This window comes from Nyctereutes procyonoides, unplaced genomic scaffold, assembly GCF_905146905.1.
Source record: "Nyctereutes procyonoides isolate TBG_1078 unplaced genomic scaffold, NYPRO_anot_genome, whole genome shotgun sequence".
Taxonomy (NCBI): Eukaryota; Metazoa; Chordata; class Mammalia; order Carnivora; family Canidae; genus Nyctereutes; species Nyctereutes procyonoides.
This window is the reverse complement of record NW_026575160.1, coordinates 32,630,762-32,650,673: the sequence shown is the minus strand read 5'-3', so window position 1 is coordinate 32,650,673 and position 19,912 is coordinate 32,630,762. Positions and strand designations below refer to the sequence as shown.

Below are 19,912 nucleotides of genomic sequence, written 5' to 3'. Positions count from 1 at the left end.
ACACGTTTTTTTAGACCTAAGTGGCATTCTTAATAGTTGACCTCACCGATCTTCACAGCCAGTTCCTCTGTGCACGCTTTCATGCCACCAAGACATTTTGTTAAGACTCCTCTCGTCTTAACAGTATTATTTTGTGGGGAAAACTTCAGATATGAAGGGAACTCTATTTCTTCATAGTGAAAAAAAATGCAGCTTCATTTAGCAAGAAGGAGAATATTAGCAAACACAGAAGAAATCCTAGTTAATCACAAATTTTAACCACTATCTAGTTGACATGTGCCTGCTGTGCTAATTGCTTCATTACTTAATTATGCAAAAAAATAATAACATCCACAGCAAACATAGTCCATGAAGCATTATTAAAATACAAAGAAACATGCTCTAGACGCTTTAGTGCAAACATAAATATTTTATAAAAAGGAAGAGTGCTTATTATCTAACAGTAATATGAAATTTGCAGTTAACGTAAGATCTTCCTTTCAATAAGCCTGAAATACTCTTATGCATTATGACTTCTGCTATCTGTGGTTATGATTTTGGATCTTTCTCTGACTCCAATTCACAAAATAAGATTTTTTTTTTAAAGATGTTGTTATATATCATTTCTCCAGCACCTAATTTTCTGGTCCCTATGCATTTGTTAAGTAAAAGAATAAATGAATACGCAAGTATATCAATCAGTGAAGAAATAAACCAATCAATCAAGAGAATAGCCCTGAAATTAGAGTGGACGCCCAGGAAACAGTTACTCAGACACAGGATAGTAGCTTCTAGAGCAGGAAGGCCACAGCTGTGTTTTAGAGTTTAGCAATAGCATCCCTGGTCCAGGGATTGATTTAAAAAAAATAAAATAAAATAAAACACAAACCTACCCCTAAACAAGCAAATTAATACTATCATGTGAAGTCTTCCTATTTCATTGTTTTAAATGTTTTTGAAGTTCTTTAAGAATTTTTCCTGAAGAGTTTAAAACTCATCCAAGAAATTTGGTTCCATTATTTTCCTACTTTTTCCCCTCAAGCTCAAAAACAATATTTTGTCCCTGCAATTATCCTTAGTGTATGTAGCTCTTACATTTGGATGGCTTAAAAAATTCAAAGATACACTTGGGGATCAAATATTTGCAATTGGTGAAGGTATTCCAAGGAAAGGTTTTTATGACCCTGAATATAATTTTTTTTAGAAAAAGATTATCATGTATCATGAAAGATGGAAGCATTCCTGGAATAAATATATGTGCTCAAAAAAAATAAAAAATAAATAAAATATATGTGCTCCAGGGAGTCTGTTCTGAAACAAGTAACAAATATTTCATCTGATGATCTCTGTTGTATTTTCAATCTTTCACATTTTAGCAAACAAATCTCAGTCCTTCCCTCGTCACTACTAATATTTGTGCAGTTCTTATGATGCTCTCAGCATTTTACCGGGTCTCCAAGTAGAGAAAAGGAAGTAAGGTATTGTCCCTGCTCTCAAACTTTACATGAAACACTAATACACTTGACAAGTTCCAGTATAAACCACAGCCAATGTCTGGTCCTGCCAAGAGGTCTCAAGATGAAATAGACCGATTCCCATCCCAGTCAGCTGAATGGTTAGTACCGTTATTTTGTTCATTCATTTACCAATTACACCAGGCAATTTTTGAACATCTATATATGTACAATGACCTGCTCTAGACTCTAGGGTGATGACAGCTGTGAACAAGCCGGACAAGCTTGTAAAATAAGAAACTGAAGTGTCATGACTATTTTCAGAAGGAAAGTGAGAAGTGTTAGAGTCTCCCTACCAGGGGCATCTAACTTGGTGAGAGGAACTGGGAAAGGTCTTACTTAGGAAGTTGTGTCGACAAGTAGATTTGGAGGATCAATAGGAACCATCCCAGTGAGGAAGGGGTAACAGTATTCCAGAAAAAGGGAGCAGCTAATGTGGCCGAGATGTGATATGAGGTAGTTCTGCTCAACTCCAAAATCGCTCATGTCTGGTCCTGTGACGTAGGAGAAGAGCCTGAGGCGAGGATGGATTAGGCCGTAGGCAGAGCCAGGGGGGGTCTCATCATGACTTTGGACATCACCTTAAGGCTAGTGAGAAGTGACTACAGGGTGTTAGGTGAGGAGGTAACAGTGTCACTTTTGTACTTTAAAATTTTTACTTTGGCCACAGCGCGGAGAATACAAAGGTGGCGGACAAGAGAAAACATGAAGGGTTTCCTAGGAGTTACTGCCACTGCCAGAGGAGAGGGGACAGTGGCAGCAGCTGAGCTGAGAAATGGGTGACTCTGAGAGCTAGCTGGGGCACAATCAACAGACTTGCTCATGGCCAGGATGTGACAGGTGAGTTGAGGGAGGCCACGAGTATAACACCCAGGTGTCTGGGTTGAATATCAAGCATATGATGGTACCAACTCCTGTACTAGGGAACACGGTGAATGGAGGAGCTAGTGCTGGTCTTACTGAATAGGGTAAGTGTTTGAAACATATGTAGAGAGATGACGGGAAGCAATCTGTGGAGTTGTCACGTAATACCATCCAATCCCGGGACAGAATTTTAGTGTGTTTGCCGCACGTGTTCCGACCTAACGCTATAAAGAAAATTTTGATGTAAGAAGGTATTATGTTAAGTATTGTTATTCAGTTAATATTGGTTGCTTGTTAAATATCCCAGTTTTATGAATAAAGCAACCAAAGCTCAGAGAATGGAGAGGTGTTTTTGTTCAAGGTTGGAATACCAGCCTAGACTCTGTAGCTTCAAATTTTATAGACTATCCATGAGATCAATATTACACCGCCTAAAATGAGAAGATTTTACAAACGTCAATGACCGTGGTGATATTAGAGTCCTTCGAAAGCTGACTTTATCTTTATGACCAGATCTTTCATGCATTTAATAAAATTTGTTTTCCTTACACTCAAATAGCTTCAAATACTTGCAAGATGCCCAAATTTGAAATCCTTGCTATTTTATCTGATTTAAAATGATGTATTCTCTATATGACATAGGTCAGGCTTATATGCAAAATGCATATGTCGCTGTTTTGTAAGAAACTACGAAGTTTTCTCATTTCGTGCCATGTGACGAATTCAGAGAATCAAAATGGTTGAGAACGTGGGCTATGAAAATGAATTCGCCGAGTTCTAACGTTGGGTCCACAGTTTGCAAGTCATTTTGATAAATCACCTAAACTTGTTTAACTCCAGTTTCCTCATCTGTAAAATAGGAAATAATAACACTCATGAGGGATTTCTTTGTTTGTTTGTTTTTAGGGAGAATTGAATGATATAATCTTGATAAGCAAGTGCTTAATCTGGCCCTCATTACAGTCTGGATGGGTCCGCATCGCCATAGGAAACAGCACGTCCTTTTCTTCCAAACGCGTTGCTCTTTCTTGACCATCCATCACAGGCCAGCATTAGGCTTGCTTTCTCTCTCTCTAATTCCATTGTAGATTCAGGCTGTGCCTCACCATCATGAAAAAGTGATTTTCTCTGCATTGATAAATAGCTACCCTGAATGGACTAATCTCTTTGGACCAACCTGCCAAGTTTGTCCTAATGGAAACTTTATAACCAGCAGCATTGTCCTTTTTTAAGCAGTTCTCATGAAACCGCAACCAGTTATAGGAGCAACTGTGAACAAATAGGCAATTAATTTAAAACGAAAGACAGACACCCTTAACCCTCCCTCCTCTCAATTCCTCTTTCCTCTGAGAAGGAAGAGAGACGTTTCTCTCAATAGTTGAAATGACAATAAATCAAGGTTGTATTTGGGTGATTTACAATGAATAATAAAGCCTACAACTGTGGTGTTACCAACGGAATTATTTTTCTTGTAGTGTGACTGACAGTGTAATAAGAATTGTTGCAGATTTTACTTTATTCAAATTCAATTAGCCAAGATACAGCACATCATTTGTTTCTGATGTGGCGTTCAATAATTTATCAGTTGTGTATAACACTCGTGCTCATCACATCACGTGACCTCCTTCCTGCCCGTCACCCAGTGACCCCATCCCCCTGCCTCCCCTCCAGCGACCCTCAGTTTGCTCCCTAGAGTTAACAGTCTCTCATGGTTTGTCTCCCTCTCTGATGACTTCCCATTCAGTTCCCCTCCCCCCCATGATCCTCCACACTGTGTCTTATATTCCACATAGGTGTGAAACCATGATAATTGTCTTTATCTGATTGACTTATTTCTTTTTTTATTTTATTTTATTTTTATTTTTTTAAATTTTTTTGTGATTGACTTATTTCGCTCAGCATAATACCCTCCAGCTCCATGCGTGGATGTAAATGGAAGTGTTCATCCTTTCTGATGGCTCAGCAATATTCCAGTGTGTGTATCTCCGTATATCTCCATCTCCATCTCCACCTGTCTATATGTAAAACATCCTCTTTATCCCTTCATCTGTCGATGGACATCTCCGCTCTTTCCCCAGTTTGGCTCCTGCGGACACTGCTGCCGCAGGTTCTAAAGTCTCTCCTTACGCCAAGACTGGGGATTCCACCCTCACCTAGACTCTAGGTGTCTCTTTGCAAATAGGCTGTGGACAGCCAGGTGGGTGTCGGCCTATCCAACACGGAGTCCTCAGTTCGAAGACTACCTCCTCCACAGAGCAGAGCGAGGCGTAACCCTGGCCCTTCACTCTGCGGCCTGGGGCACGCTGCCTCACTCTCCACACCCATTTCCTCACCTGTGAAATCCTAAACAACACCTCGTGACGTTTTAAGGCTGTAGAGGGTTGATCTATGCCGTGTGTACATTATTTGGTATAAATCACAGTTATTATTTAGTAAAATCGCACGCATGAAATAAAACAAACATAGTCCAGTATATGTTTTCTTGTCTTGTAAAGAAAAGGAAGGACCTTCATATGTCGGTAGTAAAAGGCACATTCTGAGTGTTCTTCACACATTCACACGTGGCAAAGAATCCCAGAGAGCGCCCTTCTCTTTTTTGTACGTTGTGTACCACACGTCTCCAAAGAAAGGACCAACCGCCATTTATAGGTTGTTGTCTCTGGCTTTAAAATTTCTTTTCTTTTGACTACTTTCAATTTCTTAGATGCAAGGTGTATACAAATGCAAGACAGAATTATTTATTTTCTGGAAGTATGCCGTTGTTTTCCAATGTTCAGCATGTGTGCATATGCACTGCTGAAATTGCGTCCTAATGATAGCAAATTGCAGAATTATGAGATATTTTGTACCACTTTTTTTCTTTTTTTAAGAAATAGAAAACTGAAAGACTTTAATAGCAGGTGCTGTATTATGAATACAATTTACTGGAATTGCTCTTCTCTAATCATACAGGAACCATGTTATGTCCCCGAAAGGTTATAAAAATATATAGAAATCCATTTATTCCCCCAAGAAAATTGGGGTCTCAGCTAGAGTAATGACACAAACCTGAAATCGAGCTGGGAGCCCTGACATCATGAATCGAGACAGTGTCCTAATGATTTCATTTTGTGAAGCCACAACATACTGAATACATGAATAAAATGAGGACAGTGCTTACCACATAAGGATACTAATCATTTTAATTTTCCTCTGTTATTCCCTAGTAAGAATTTCTCAAACTAGAGTTTGTATATTTGTATAAATGAAGAGTTTAATGTTCCCATTTCTAGGCTAAATTGAGAATAATGAACTACTTGTACTTGATACTCTTAATACTGATGAAATAAATTATGCATATATATAAAGTCACTTTTCCATAGTTTCTATTTATTTATTTTATTTATTTAATTTATTCATGAGAGACACAGATAGATTGGCAGAGACACAGGCAGAGGGAGAAGCAGGCTCCCCGTGAGGTGCCTGGGACTCGATCCCGGGACCCCAGGATCACGACTGGAGCCAAAGGCAGACGCTCAGCCGCTGAGCCACCCGGGCGTCCCCAAAGTTTCTATTTATGGAAATAAAAGCCAATCTATGCAATGTAGTATGTAGTAGTCCAAACAATAGTCATTCCTTTCCTATATTGTTCAACATTCTAACTCCATAAACTAGTAAAATATGCTAACTTAGAAGGCACTACATCAAGTAAAATATGCAATTTTATTTCCTGCCAGAGAAACATTCTAATGTTGATGTCTCTGCTTATCCTCCTACACGTAAAAGCTTGCATTTTTAATGTTGCCTTTTACATTGTCTTTACATTGTTTAACCGTTTTACCTTATTTTAAGCAAAGTAGTTGAGTTTTAATAACTTTAGGCACTAGTTGTGATTTTTCAAAAATCACTGGGCCTCAAATGGAAATGCTGTGTCTGTCTGATCCTGGGCTACTTCACACCGTAGGTTCATTTTTAAATTTTGAGACAAATACAGCAGCATCTCAGGAAAAAAAGTCAGATAGGTAATGACTCAGTAGATAAAGATTGCAAGACTATCATTTAAACTTGCAAAAGCAGTGTTTTATGAAACCCTATGTTTCATTTAATGCCATCGGAATGAAAAAAAGGATCAAAATATTACCCTGATAAAATTTCCCGACATTTCTCAAGATAATAGGTATTCATTTCCTTTTCTATCAATATCTTGGGAAGCATTTGCAGAAACACATCTAATCTCTTAAACTGCGGTTCCTTAAGGCTGACGTGATCACGAAACCAAAGATTTTCTAATTCACAGATTTACTTAGCAGATGTAGTTAGCGCCGCTCTCCTAACATTAGCGGGCACACAACACCTCATTTCAATTTCTTCCTTAAAATGTTGTTGTGGGGGGGATCCCTGGGTGGCTCAGCGGTTTGGCGCCTGCCTTTGGCCCAGGGCACGATCCTGGAGTCCCAGGATCGAGTCCCGCGTCGGGCTCCCGGTGCATGGAGCCTGCTTCTCCCTCCTCCTGTGTCTCTGCCTCTCTCTCTCTCTTTCTCTCTCTCTCTCTCTCGCTCTCTATCATAAATAAATAAATCTAGAAAAAAAATCTTAAAAAAAAAATGTTGTTGTGGTCCGCTTCTGGCAGGAATGATTTCCACATTAGCACGACGACGAATGAAAAGGCAAACCTTAACTCGGATGCTTTAAAACTCGGAAAACCATACGGCAAAACGCACGTAAGACTCAACGGCTCCTAAGGGCGGGGCCACAGTGAGGGCTTCGGTGGCCTGGGAATTCCCGAAGCGGCCCGAGCAGTGCTGGGGGCTCTCGTCGGGGTGTCGGGGTGTCGGGGTGTCGGGGTGGTGGTGGGGGTGGTTGACACTGTTTTCTGAATAGCGAAAACACAGAAACATAGAAATATAGAAACACTATTCACAAGTTGCGATGAACCAAGAAGACCTGGGCCTTTGGTCCTTGCCACGGGGTCGGGAAGGCCAGACTTGGGACGGCAGCTGATACTCCTACACGTGGGATAATGGGAGCTGCCACTTCCACCCCCGGGTAGTTTGGGTCTTTCCGCACGTGGAAGGCCCCCGCGGGGCGGTCCCTCGGGCAAGGGCCTGCCTCCCGCTGCTGCGCTGCGGCCCTGAGGCGCCTGCAGCCCTGGGCCCGGCCAGCGCCTCCGTGACCCGAGGTCAGGCCGCCCGCCCCGCCTGCCGCCGCCTCACCGACTGGCCCGGAAGGTCCCGGCCCGGACGGCGTCCCGCCTGCGGTTCGGCCTCAGGGTCGGGGCCTGGTCAGGGTCAGGGTCAGGTCAGGGTCAGGTCAGGGTCAGGTCAAGGTCAGGGCGGGGGGCCTCCCCCACTCGCCCCTCCCCAGCCTGGGACCCCCGGAAGGGCGTTGGCGGCCCTGCCCCCCAGAGAGCGGCCCGGCTCGTGGGGCGCCTGCAGCCCCGGGCCTGGCGGGCCTTGAGCGCGGCCTCCCGCCCCCGCCCCCGCCCCCGCCCCCGTTCCCGGAGGAGCAAAGGGAACAGCCCCGACGGCGGTGGGAGTGTTTGGGGCCCGTTTACTTCTTGATAATCGATCAGCGGCTGACAGTCCGGTGTTTCTCCTTTCAGTACCTTCATGGATTTTGCTACCATCAGCGCTTCTTAGATCAAAAAATATGTATATACATACATAGATATACATGTGGATGTGTGTGTGTATTTATACGTGTGTGTCTATATATATATTTATACGTGTGTATATATTTATACATGAGCGTGTATATATATTTTTATACGTGTGTCTATATATTTATGTGTGTGTGTCTATATATATATTTATACGTGTCTATATATTTATATACGTGTCCGTGTATATATGTGTGTGCGTGTCTTTATATATATTTATGTGTGTGTATATATTCATACATGAGCGTGTATATATATTTTTATACATGTGTCTATATATTTATGTGTGTGTGTCTATATATATATTTATACGTGTCTATATATTTATATACGTGTCCGTGTCTATATATATATTTATATGTGTGTGTCTATATATATTTATACGTGTATCTATATATATTTATACGTGTGCGTGTCTATATATTTATATACGTGTGCGTGTCTATATATGTGTGTGCGTGTCTATATATATTTATGTGTGTGCGTGTCTATATATGTGTGTGATGTGTGTGTGTCTATATATATATTTATATGTGTGTGTCTATATATTTATATACATGTGTGTATATATACGTGTGTATATATTTATGTGTGTGTATATATTTACATATGTGTGTGTATATATATTTATATATGTCTGTATATATTTATATATGTGATATACATTTCTATATATTTCTATATATGTGTGTATATATATTTATGTGTGTGTATATATATTTATATATGTGTGTGTATATATAAAAACATATATATATGCTTTTTTAAGAAAAAAAAACACAGTATATTTATCTTTTTAATTCTTCCAAAATTGAAAATATCAAGTCCTACTGCTAAGGAGAAAGAAACAAAGGAACAAATAAAATCCGAGACCCCTCCCCGCCTCCTCTCTTAAAGTCACAGAACACGGAAGGAACTGCAGCGGGACAGGTGGGGGCAGAGAACCAGGAGGGGAGGACGGCGAGATAAATTCCCCAAATACTTAAAAGCTGTTCAACAGAAACATAAATACAGGACAATGCAAGACAAGTAAAAATAAGGAGCAGCAGTGACGAGAGGCTACACACACACACACACACACGCACACACGCACACACACGCTGTGGTATTTCCTCAGTGCCAAGGCTTCCTGGAACCAGCCTGTGCAATTTTCATGTCAAACTTCCTGGGTCAACTTACTTTTTTTTCCCCCTTAATTTCTCAGGTTACTAATTAGTACACATTAATTGAAGTCTTAACTTTGGGCTCTTTAAGGCCTCCCTAGCGAAGGTGATAAAAACGGCAACTTTGGTGTGTCTGCAAATAATTAGATGCTTCCCTCAGTTATTTGTAACACCTTAACTTGTCGTTTTTATCTTTATTTATTTATGTATTTGTTTTTTAAAGATTTTATTTATTTATTCATGAGAGATACACAGAGGGAGAGAGAGAGAGAGAGGCAGAGACCCAGGCAGAGGCAGAAGCAGGCTCCTCCATGCGGGGAGCCCGACGTGGGACTCGATCCTGGGACTCCAGGATCAGGCCTTGGGCCAAAGGCGGCATTAAGCCGCTGAGCCACCTGGGCTGCCCTAAATGTCATTTTTAATATTGTGCGTGATCTGTCATAAATGCGTCTGCCCAGTGGCTACATTCAATTCCTTAGGCATGAAGATCTTTGATTAGACTACATGGGTGATACCACGGTCTTCCCACTTTCGGCCGTGGAATGATTCAAAACATCACTTGAATTCAATAGAAAGACAAACCCCCTGAAAGTAGGGCACTGTGGTGTGTTCCTCTGCCCTCCTCCTCAGCCACGAGAGCCTCCCTTGAAGGGTAGGAGCCGTCTTCTCGGTGCTCCCAGGATAAGCACAGCGCTGGACACACTGCAGGGCCTTAATGAGAGTTTGCGGAAAACGTGAATTCGATTCCAGTTCTGCCCAGGCTCCTGCACTGCTGAGTAGTCACTTGAACTTAGACTGGAATATAAGAGCCTTGTGTCCTCTGATGAAGATCGTCCTGGGCACAAATTGGAGTCAACGTTGACCAACTCTAAATAAAACATTCTCCAAACTCAAGGAGATGGAAACTTCGTCGGGGGCACATCACAGCACTGGAGGGGAACGCAGGGATCGTAGGAAAGCACGCGGGATGTTTTCTTCGGGAGTTTTTTGTAAGGACGTATTTCTTTAGTGCACTATACTTGTCTGAGCAAATTTACTGTGAGCTTCATTTGAACTTCCAAACAGCATTATGAGTTACACAGGACAGAAACCAAAATCTCTTCCTCTTAAAAACAGGAAGAAAATCTCACCAACAGAAGGGCGGTGATTTGCCCAAATAAACCAGCTTTCAAATCTTGAATACAGGTGCATCTTAATGTAGAGTGCAGGCTTCTTTAACATTTATTTTCAAATAAGTTCCAGTATTCCGGAAGAGATTAGGGCCATTAATTACGGACTGATTTAAGCATGTGCCAAATTTTTGGTTCCTGTTGGTGGAATCAAACAGTGTTGATTGACGATGGGCTTCTACTAAAGCCACCCTCTATGCAAAACTCGTTAACCTCGGGAATCACCTTGGTTAGTACCACCTAACTATGATTGCTTTTTAACTCATATTTCCTTAGAACTATATACACTAATATACACAATGATAATTGGCATTTACTTTTATGAATCTGTATTATGTCTCAAAATGATTTCGTGATACTTGAAAGAAGAGGCCATGCCCTGTCTTTGATGTATTCTCTGCTATAATGCTTAATAACAAAATGGGCTTCCAATAATTTTTTATTATATATTTAGAATACTAACTTACTCTTCTTAGAGTCCAGTTTTCTATGCAGAAACAAAAATGGATTAGGCAAATTTATGAACTATTTATTTATGAAGCAATAAAAAAGAAAATGCAAGAAAAGTAAATGATTAAATATTAATGCGGACCACACATTCTTAATAGTGATATTAAACCAAAAATAAAAGCTATAAGGAGTATAAACAATGTTAGAATAATTGAAAACAGGATCCTGTTTAGACTGTAAAATGTTGCAAAATTTAGAGCAACCTTACTGACATATTTAAAATTACATTCTCCCAAAGCAACTTTATAAAAATAATTTATTTTTTAAGATTTTATTTATTTATTCATGAGAGACACGGAGAGAGAGGCACAGACACAGGCAGAGGGAGAAGCAGGCTCCCTGTGGGGGGTCCGATGTGGGACTCGATCCCAGGACCCCGGGGTCACGCCCTGGGCCGAAGGCAGGTACTAAACCGCTGAGCCACCCAGGGATCCCCTATAATTAAAACTTCTCCTTTTTTGGGACACCTGGGGGGCTCAGTGGTAGAGCGTCTGCCTTTGGCTCAGGTCGTGACCCTGGAGTCCCGGGATCGAGTCCCATATGGGGCTCCCCGCAGGGAGCCTGCTTCTCCCTCTGCCTGTGTCTCTGCCTCTCTCTGGGTCTCTCATGAATAAATAAATACAATCTTTAAGAAACAAACAATTTTTTCAATTTGCAGAGCTAGGACAAAATATTGATGATTTTATAATCAGTGAGAGTAAACTGTAAAACTGGAATCACCAATGAATCCATAAATTTTTGCCTGAAACCATGATTCTCTCAACTTTCTCCTAAGAAAGTTATTCTCCTGAATTTCTTCAGCCAGGTTTCACAGTTTGAAGAACTTACATATGCTTCTCAATATGCTCTATTACGATGATCTTTGAATTTCTTCATGATTCCTATTGAGTCTTCCACAGGTAAAATAAATTTTTCTACCTCACATACAGTTTGAATTAACGGGCCTTAACTTAGGACATTTCTTTTGGAATTAAATAAATTACTTTATCTCAGTTTAGAAAAGGGAGGGAAAAGAAGTAATCAGCTGAAATATCGATATTGCATATGGAACACTGCAACGTAAGTATGAAACCTATAATAAAGGTCTAAACCATATTCCTATTTTACGTTTGAATTACAGTTAAAATTATGTGATAGTAGATAATATTTTTGCAGAGCCTAGAGAAAAATCCAGAGATGTGAAAATTGGAATGGAAACTACGCAATGTCTTTAATGAGATCATTACATTTTTCTGTTAATGGCAGTTGCCTTGCCTTGCTATTTTACTGTGTTTTTTATTTTTTTCTGCCAATTACTTACTCTGCTTCATTGGTCCTAAGTGATACAATACACTAAATCACTTGATCTTAGACATCACTTATGAGGGCTACTCTTCGGTTAATTTTATGGCAGCTGTAGACTATAGTTAGATGTTAATACCATACAAGATGGGATAACTCTCATTCTATTCTCCCCCCGGAAATGAATCACATAATAGGCAAAATTGCAATTAGATGCTTTCAGATATACATTAGTGAGTGATTTTCTCAGCTGTGAACTTCATAAATTTGATCAAAACTTGTGTTGATTCTTTTACAATATAATCAAAATTGCTTTCTAAAAACATGACTGTTGACTCCTTCTATCATTAAATATATTATTAGACAATGTCATACTCTTTTTATATTTTAATCTTTTTGGAAAAATATCTGGCCTATTTCTCGCCTCATGGGTTATTAATACTTTCATGCATTAACTGTTTAATAGTAATATTATAAATATGAGAAAATAATGACAAATATGCTAGATGTGAGCCTCCCAGTAGAATGCAGGAAGTTATTCTTGAATTGCTGTTTTTTTTTTTTTTCCTGGTGGTAAAGTTGTTGGAGATCTTAAAAGTCTGGAGATGCTCAAATTCAGAAAAGCTGCACCATAATTAATGTGTTCTATTGGTAGAAGAATCCGTGAAACAAATTTATCTTGAGACCAAAATATCCCCCTGTCTAATTGCTTTCAGGCTTAGTTAGGATATGACTTGACATAGCAACGGGAATGATATGTAAGTTTGTTTTATATTTGATGTCAAATTAAAATCTTGGAAGCTTAATCAAATATATGGTTAGAAGCTAAAGTTAAGAGCTTATTGAATCTCCCGCGTTCTCTTCACTATCAATCATTTTACGTACCACCACCCAGAATAACTTTTCTAAAAACATAGTGATCACTTCTCAGATTGCTCAAAAATTCTCCACTTGTTCATTGCTCGTTAGACAAACATATGTGTCAATCAATAGTTTCCAACTTACTTTCAACCTCACTTAAATGCTAGGCTTTGGGCACAACTCAGTTGTTCAAATCCCCCCAACATTCCTTATGCTTCGCTCCTCCCACAATGTGCCTCATGTCCTACAAGTTCAGGATTGCTTGGCGTCCACTGTGACCATTCAGGTTTTTGTAATTCTTTGGGACCCGAGTGAATTCTCATCTGCTCCATAAAGTTGTCTGTAGCCCCTTCCTCTGAACATAATTAAAAAAGATTGTTTTTTTCTTTTGTAATTAATTTGACCATCCACATCATGTATTTCATGTTACCTTTTAAATTCAAGAAATATTGTTGAATATCTTCCACATGCAAGACAACGTAGACGTGCTGGAGGGCCTTGGTCAGAGGAGCCAGACCCTCCTAGGCAGGACAGACTCACTATGGTAACGAGATCCCTCGGCAACCCAACGAGAGAAGCACTGCTCTGGGGGACACGCACACGAGCGAATCACAATACTTGACCTCATACAGTTTACTAATAGCAGAGCATTAAATAATGAGGGCAGAGTGAAAGTAGGGGTCAGGAGAGAAGCACAGTTTCCAGAGCAGGGTGATGTGAAAGGGAGAAAAGATCACAACCAAATATAGTACTGATGCCCTGACGTACTATTAATGATAATACTCATTTGCTGATTCTGGTGTCTGTACTTGGTCCAATGCTTGGCTTTTAACATCCCCTGCTTCTCATCTCCATAGTGACATGTTACATAGTTTTTAGCATTCTCATTTTGTAAGAGGGTTCATTTAAAAATAAGGGTTGAGGGATGCCTGGGTGGCTCAGCAGTTAAAGTGCCTGCCGTCAGCCCAGGGCGTGATCCTGGAGACCCGGGATCGAGTCCTGCATCAGGCTCCCTGCATGGAGCCTGCTTCTCCTTCTGCCTGTGTCTCTGCTCTCTCTCTCCTATATCTATCATAAATAAATAAATAATCTTAAAAAAATAAGGGTTCAAAAGGTGTTATACAAGCCAGCTTTTGTCCTGGTCAGGATTTGGATCTGCTTCTATTTTCTCTGTTTTTTAAAAATTTTTTTTGACATTTCCCCGTATATGCTTATTATATCATTACTCTTACATTACATTTTCAATTGAATATGTTATTTCTCTCAAACTTGATTGCAAAGACTTTTAAATCTTTTTTATGCTCCTTTGATTCTCCAACAGAGCTGATTGAAGGTACTGGGTAAGTATTTCATTGATGTTTGAAAATTAACAATTCTCCTAAGGAGAATTTTTTTCAATTTTGGTAATGTAGGACATATACTGGCTTGGTTTACCCCAAGATTACTAGATGTAAAGGAAGGAGGTCTAGACTGTGTGTCTGTTAAGAAGAGGTAGAGTTATTTTAAAGCCTGAAAGAATAAGGACACTTGAATGGCTCAGTGGTTGGCTGAACGTTTGCCTTTGGCTCAGGGAGGGATCCCAGAGATCAAGTCCCCTATAGGGCTCCCAGCAGGGAGCCTGCTTCTCCCTCTGCCTGTGTCTCTGCCTCTCTGTGTGTGTCTCTCATGAATAAATAAATAATAAAGTCTTTAAAAAAAAACCCGAGAGAATAAAATAATGGCATTTGGATGAGTCTCCCATGAATCTGTTATAAATCCCAGAATACGGTGGGAGGTTAGGATATGTTTTATGCATTTATTTACTTACTTACAGCAATGATGAGACTGTATATATAATAACTTTGTGTGGATTTTTTATTATTAATTATTTGAATTACTTAATAATCCTTGGTCAGTGATCTTTGGGTAAAGACTTCCATTCCCTGACTCACAGAAAACCTTACATATCTATTTTGAAGTAGCATCAGGCTCCCTCTCTTAAAAAAATTCTATAAATGCAAATATATTGGTCTTCATGTATCTCTAAACTTTGACATTAATGTCTTAACAATTAAAACTATTCTTCTAAGAGTTCTCTTAAACTCAGACACATCAGTTCTAGGTTGTTTCAAATCCAGTGTAACATGGTGATAAGCCATTTGTTAAGTAGAAGATGATTTATTTTTGAAGAGTGACATTTTTCTTTTGCTTATCATCTAGTACAACATATATAGTGTGTTGCAAGACTTCCAGCTGTCATTTCATTGGTTAGGTCATAATAAATTAATGGAAAAAAGAATGAGGGGGAAAAAAGGGTCATTTCATTCCATAAGAAAAAAAAGATAGTTCTTCATTCTTAATATAGTTGAATGCTATTCTTCACAGAAGTATCAGAGGTTAGCTGGACTCTTGCAGAAATGATGAACGAAACAGGATGAAATCCCATTCACACCACTCTTTGACTTTCTGTCTTTATCAGTTAACCAGTTGTAAATAAAGATACTGAAATCTACTCCTTTAACCTTGTTTTCTTCTTGCATGAAGCCATGCAACAATTTCCATTTTCTTCTTTTCATTCAGTCTCAGAATGTGTTTTCCTATTACCACCTGTCTACATGTTTTGAAGTATTTGGTGACAGTAAAATTTAGCAGCTTTATTTTTTATTAGGAAAAACAATTTAATATCACCATTATTTTATGAGAGACTTAACGTTTTGTAATAAAGGGCAGATCTTAAAATCACAAAACTATTTTAGTGAAAAGCTGACTTCACTGTTCATATTGTTTAATTTTGCCTCCATGATAACTAAACTAGTTATCATAGACTTCAGAGTACATTGATCTGTGTTTGGGAATCCTTGGGTTAAATAATAAGACAGGTGCATTGTCCCCAGAGTCACTGCAAAAATTGGCACCTCATCTTCCAATTTTTAACAGAAGCACAAATGAAAAGTTATGGGATAGCTTGGAAATAGAGGAGAAAGACCCAAGGTGACAAGATACCTTCAGGATGAATCAGAGTTTGCCCCGGATCCAGACCTTTACACATTAGGGTTTTTACTTGCCCAGTATCATCCAACTTTTTTGTATCCAGACCTTACGACTTGGTAAATCAATTCTCCATTTTCCTATCAGCAGAGAGAAGTAGTTTAATTCTCAGAGTTATGAATTTCTACAAATTCCTGGACAATAAATTGATAAAAATTCACTTAGTTTTCCCAGGAAATGTAAAGCCCTGTGTAGTAGGATATTATAGGGAAGAACACCTGGGTAGGAATCTTTGTTCCTCTGCATTAAAACTGCAAATGATTTTATCATGTTTAGTTTTCCTGAATTTAGTTTTTGTTCCTTCATTTATTCAAAATGTAGGAATAAAAACATATTAATTCAGCTCTCACTGCCAGTCCTACCCCTACTAGATACTGTGCTAGAGATACAGCAGTGAATAAGATCAACATGCTTCCTACCCTCAATGTTTACTGTGGGCTCCAAATTCTATTCTTTCATGGACTACATGCTATGGATGTAAATGAAGAAATGACCGAGTGCCTCTTAAGAGTAACGGAGTTTGTTTGCAGTTAGACTTTTTTCATATGAGAGGGTGAATGACAAAATTTAAATGAAAAACTCATTATACTAATTTTTAAATATTATATAATTGAGATTATTTTTCATAATCGATAGACCTATTTCTGTGTTTATAAAATTATTCTCAAGAATTTCATCATTTGAGGCAATGTAAATAATTTCTCATGTAATTAGACGGAAAATGTTCATTTTTAAGATATTAGAAGGAAGATACTCATATGACCTAAATATTAGCCTTATACATAAAGCTACCACTTGATTATATTTATTCACCAAACAAATCTTTTTCAGCCTCATCCTTCTCACATACAATCTCGAATAGGACAGACATGAATCTTGCTTTTGCATTTCTGTTTCACAAATTCCTAATTTGATGTGCAGCTTTCGAAAGATCAACAATAAGCCAAGAATAGTCATGACAATAAGAAAAATGAAATTAAGGCTTCCTGACTGGTGGGCTAAGGCTCTTCAAGGAACCATATCATGTGACTGTAGTTTGGTTGTTTAGTTTCTGTTGCCATTGTTACAAATTCTATTTCATGCCTGTAAATTTTATTTTCTAAGTTTGCATGCACAAAATACTATTTATTACACCAGTGGTTGGTTTTCTGATCTCTTAAATTCAGGCATGAACAGCTAGCTGTTTCATCTCAGCTATTCACATTATATGTATGAAATTACACATCTTGAACATTTATATTGTGAAGTCTATTAAAAATGTTTACCTTCATGAAAGATCCATATATGTTAGTCAATAGGCCGGGTAATGTTAGAGAAAAAAGTTTAGTTATGTTTTCGTTTCTTAATATGACCATTTAGTTTATCATTCAACAAATATTTAAGATAAGAGAAAGTAAATAAATAATGACTTTCAACTCTGCAATTCCTTTGACGAATCTTCCCAAAATCTCTAATCTAATGTGAGAACAGAAGACATCATAAAGAGGTAATTTGTTTATATGTTTTCCTTTAAGTGATACATCTAGCCATATGCCCATATGTCTAAGTATATTAATTGCTCATAAACTTCTATAATAAATAAGATATTTATAATTAAAGACCATAAAGTTAATGCAGCTGTAATTCAGTTTAGGGACCTAGTGAGAAACTCTCCTTTTGGGATGCCTGGGTGGCTGGCTCAGCAGTGGAGCGTCTGCCTTTGACCCAGGGCGTGACCCCGGGGTCCTGGAATTGAGTCCTGCATCGGGCTCCCCACAGGGAGCCTGCTTCTCCCTCTGCCTGTGTCTCTGCCTCTCTCTCTGCCTGTGTCTGTGTCTCTCATGAATAAATAAATAAAATCTTAAAAAAAAAAAAGAAACTTTCCTTTTAAAAGAGACACCGAGGAAGAATACAATTAAATCACCGGTCACTAAGCAATTTAGATGATTGTCTACATCATCTACAGGCTTTTTAGACTTTTGTGAATATCATCCTTAGTGCCTAAAATTCAAATAGAAAATATTTTAAATGCAGTTATGAAATCATCTTTTATATAAGAGTCACTTGACTCATACAAGACCTATATTTTGATTCTGGTTTCAAATTAAGAAAGTGGATAAATTGGCCGAAAGCAGTTTCATTATGAAAATCCAAAATACACACATTCTTTATAGTTTCACTATAAAGCATCTGTTGTAGTACAAAGTCTGGCATAGAATTGATACTTTGGATATTATCCAGAAGACTGTAATTACTAGAAGCACTTGTTTCATGTATGACCTATTCCCAGGTCATAGCCAAAGGTCAGCATGATGATGAAACTCTGGAATGTAAGTCATCTACATGGCACATCTGGAATTCAGATGCATATGTCTTATCTTCTGAACATGACATTTCTGTTGCAGGTGCGGTTAATATGCAATGATTAATGTGATCATCAGAGTCCGTTAATCCGTTTTTTAAATGATTAACCCTGTGGTCTGTTGCATGTGCAAACATGGCTATGATGCTCAGATGTTTGGGAAACCAAGCAGACCAAGGAACTGAAACCAGAAAGGGCTGAGAATAAAATATACTGCGTAGAACTAAAAATGGGAAGGGCTGAGAAGGTATTAGGGTCTGAAGGATGCTCAAGTGTGACCCATCTTGAAAAAGGTTGTAACTTTACAGTGTAACCACACACATACACACACACATACACACACATTCATGAAATAAAGTTTCACAAATCATCTACCTTTACTTACCCTAATTAAACGAGATACAAGATATGTTCTATTTTCCATTTTGTTCTGTCCTTTTTCATTAAGCAATATGACTGATTCCTACAAAAAAGTAGATTTCATTTCACTAACGAGTTGTGATGTGTAGCTGGAGGGAAAAGTGACTAATTTTAGTGAATGGTTCTCAGTATGCTCTACATGGGTAGGTTTGAAGAACTTATTAAAGACATACAATTATTTGAGGGGAGAGTCCATTTCCATCAGATTCTCAAATGGATTCATGATATACCCTCAAGATAATAAAAGCTAAAACAGGATATTTCCAGGTCAAATAGTACATAATACACAAATATTATACTAACACCTCTGTATGTGTTATTTAGTTCTTGTAACAGTCTTTTTAGATTGGTACAAATTATATCCAAATTTCCTAGTTGAAGAAATTAATGCTAATGGGAGAGAATAATTTTTTCTTACATCACTTGTAAATGTCAAAGAGGACTTTGATATCAGAAATTTGACTCCAGATCATATTTTTAAGCCTGTGAAATCCAGTAAACTTAACTTCATCCCTCCAACCTACCCTTCCTTCCTCCTCTCCTCCCTCCTTCCCTCCCTCTTTTCCTTCCTTCCTTCTGCCAACAAAACGATTTATTTAGGACTGGCTCTGTTCCATACACTGAGAACATAAAAGCAATTGACTGCCCTGATAACCCTTAGAGTCTAGTGAAAGATGAACAGAAGTCAACGCTGAGGGGCATTTTGAAACCACAATAAGAGGCAGCAAAGCAGAAATAGACACAAGTTGACCATGAGACTAAGGCAACTTTTTCTTTAGATGAGAAAGTTTTTTTTATAAATGTCATAATAAGAGCAGGAAACAATGCTAGATTCGGCAGGTTCCAAATATGTAATCTAAGAATATTCCACATTTTGCTTATTTTGAAATTTTGGGTATTAGACTAATCCTTGGTTGGGACTAAGGTTCATTCCCTTGAGCAGCCACAAGTGAATTCTAGAGTTACTGTTGGCAGGAGTTGCAGCTCATGCTGAAGCCTGCACAGTCACTGGTATTATCTTGGTTGTGGAAAAGGAAGGGCTCAGGTGGTGCAGCGCTGCAATTCTTTATCGTGGAACTAGTTTTAGCAAAGGTCAAATTCTCCAGGTCTGGATGTAACTCATGAAATTCACAATGTGCCTGCCA

The 19,912-nt window shown here is 38.7% G+C and overlaps 1 protein-coding gene across 1 annotated transcript in view; it reads right to left on the bottom strand.

Moving 5' to 3' along the window:
• Nucleotides 1-19,912, bottom strand: part of KCND2 (potassium voltage-gated channel subfamily D member 2) — a 477,387-nt gene that overhangs the window by 104,486 nt on the left and 352,989 nt on the right. The gene's annotated exons all lie outside the window — the stretch shown is intronic.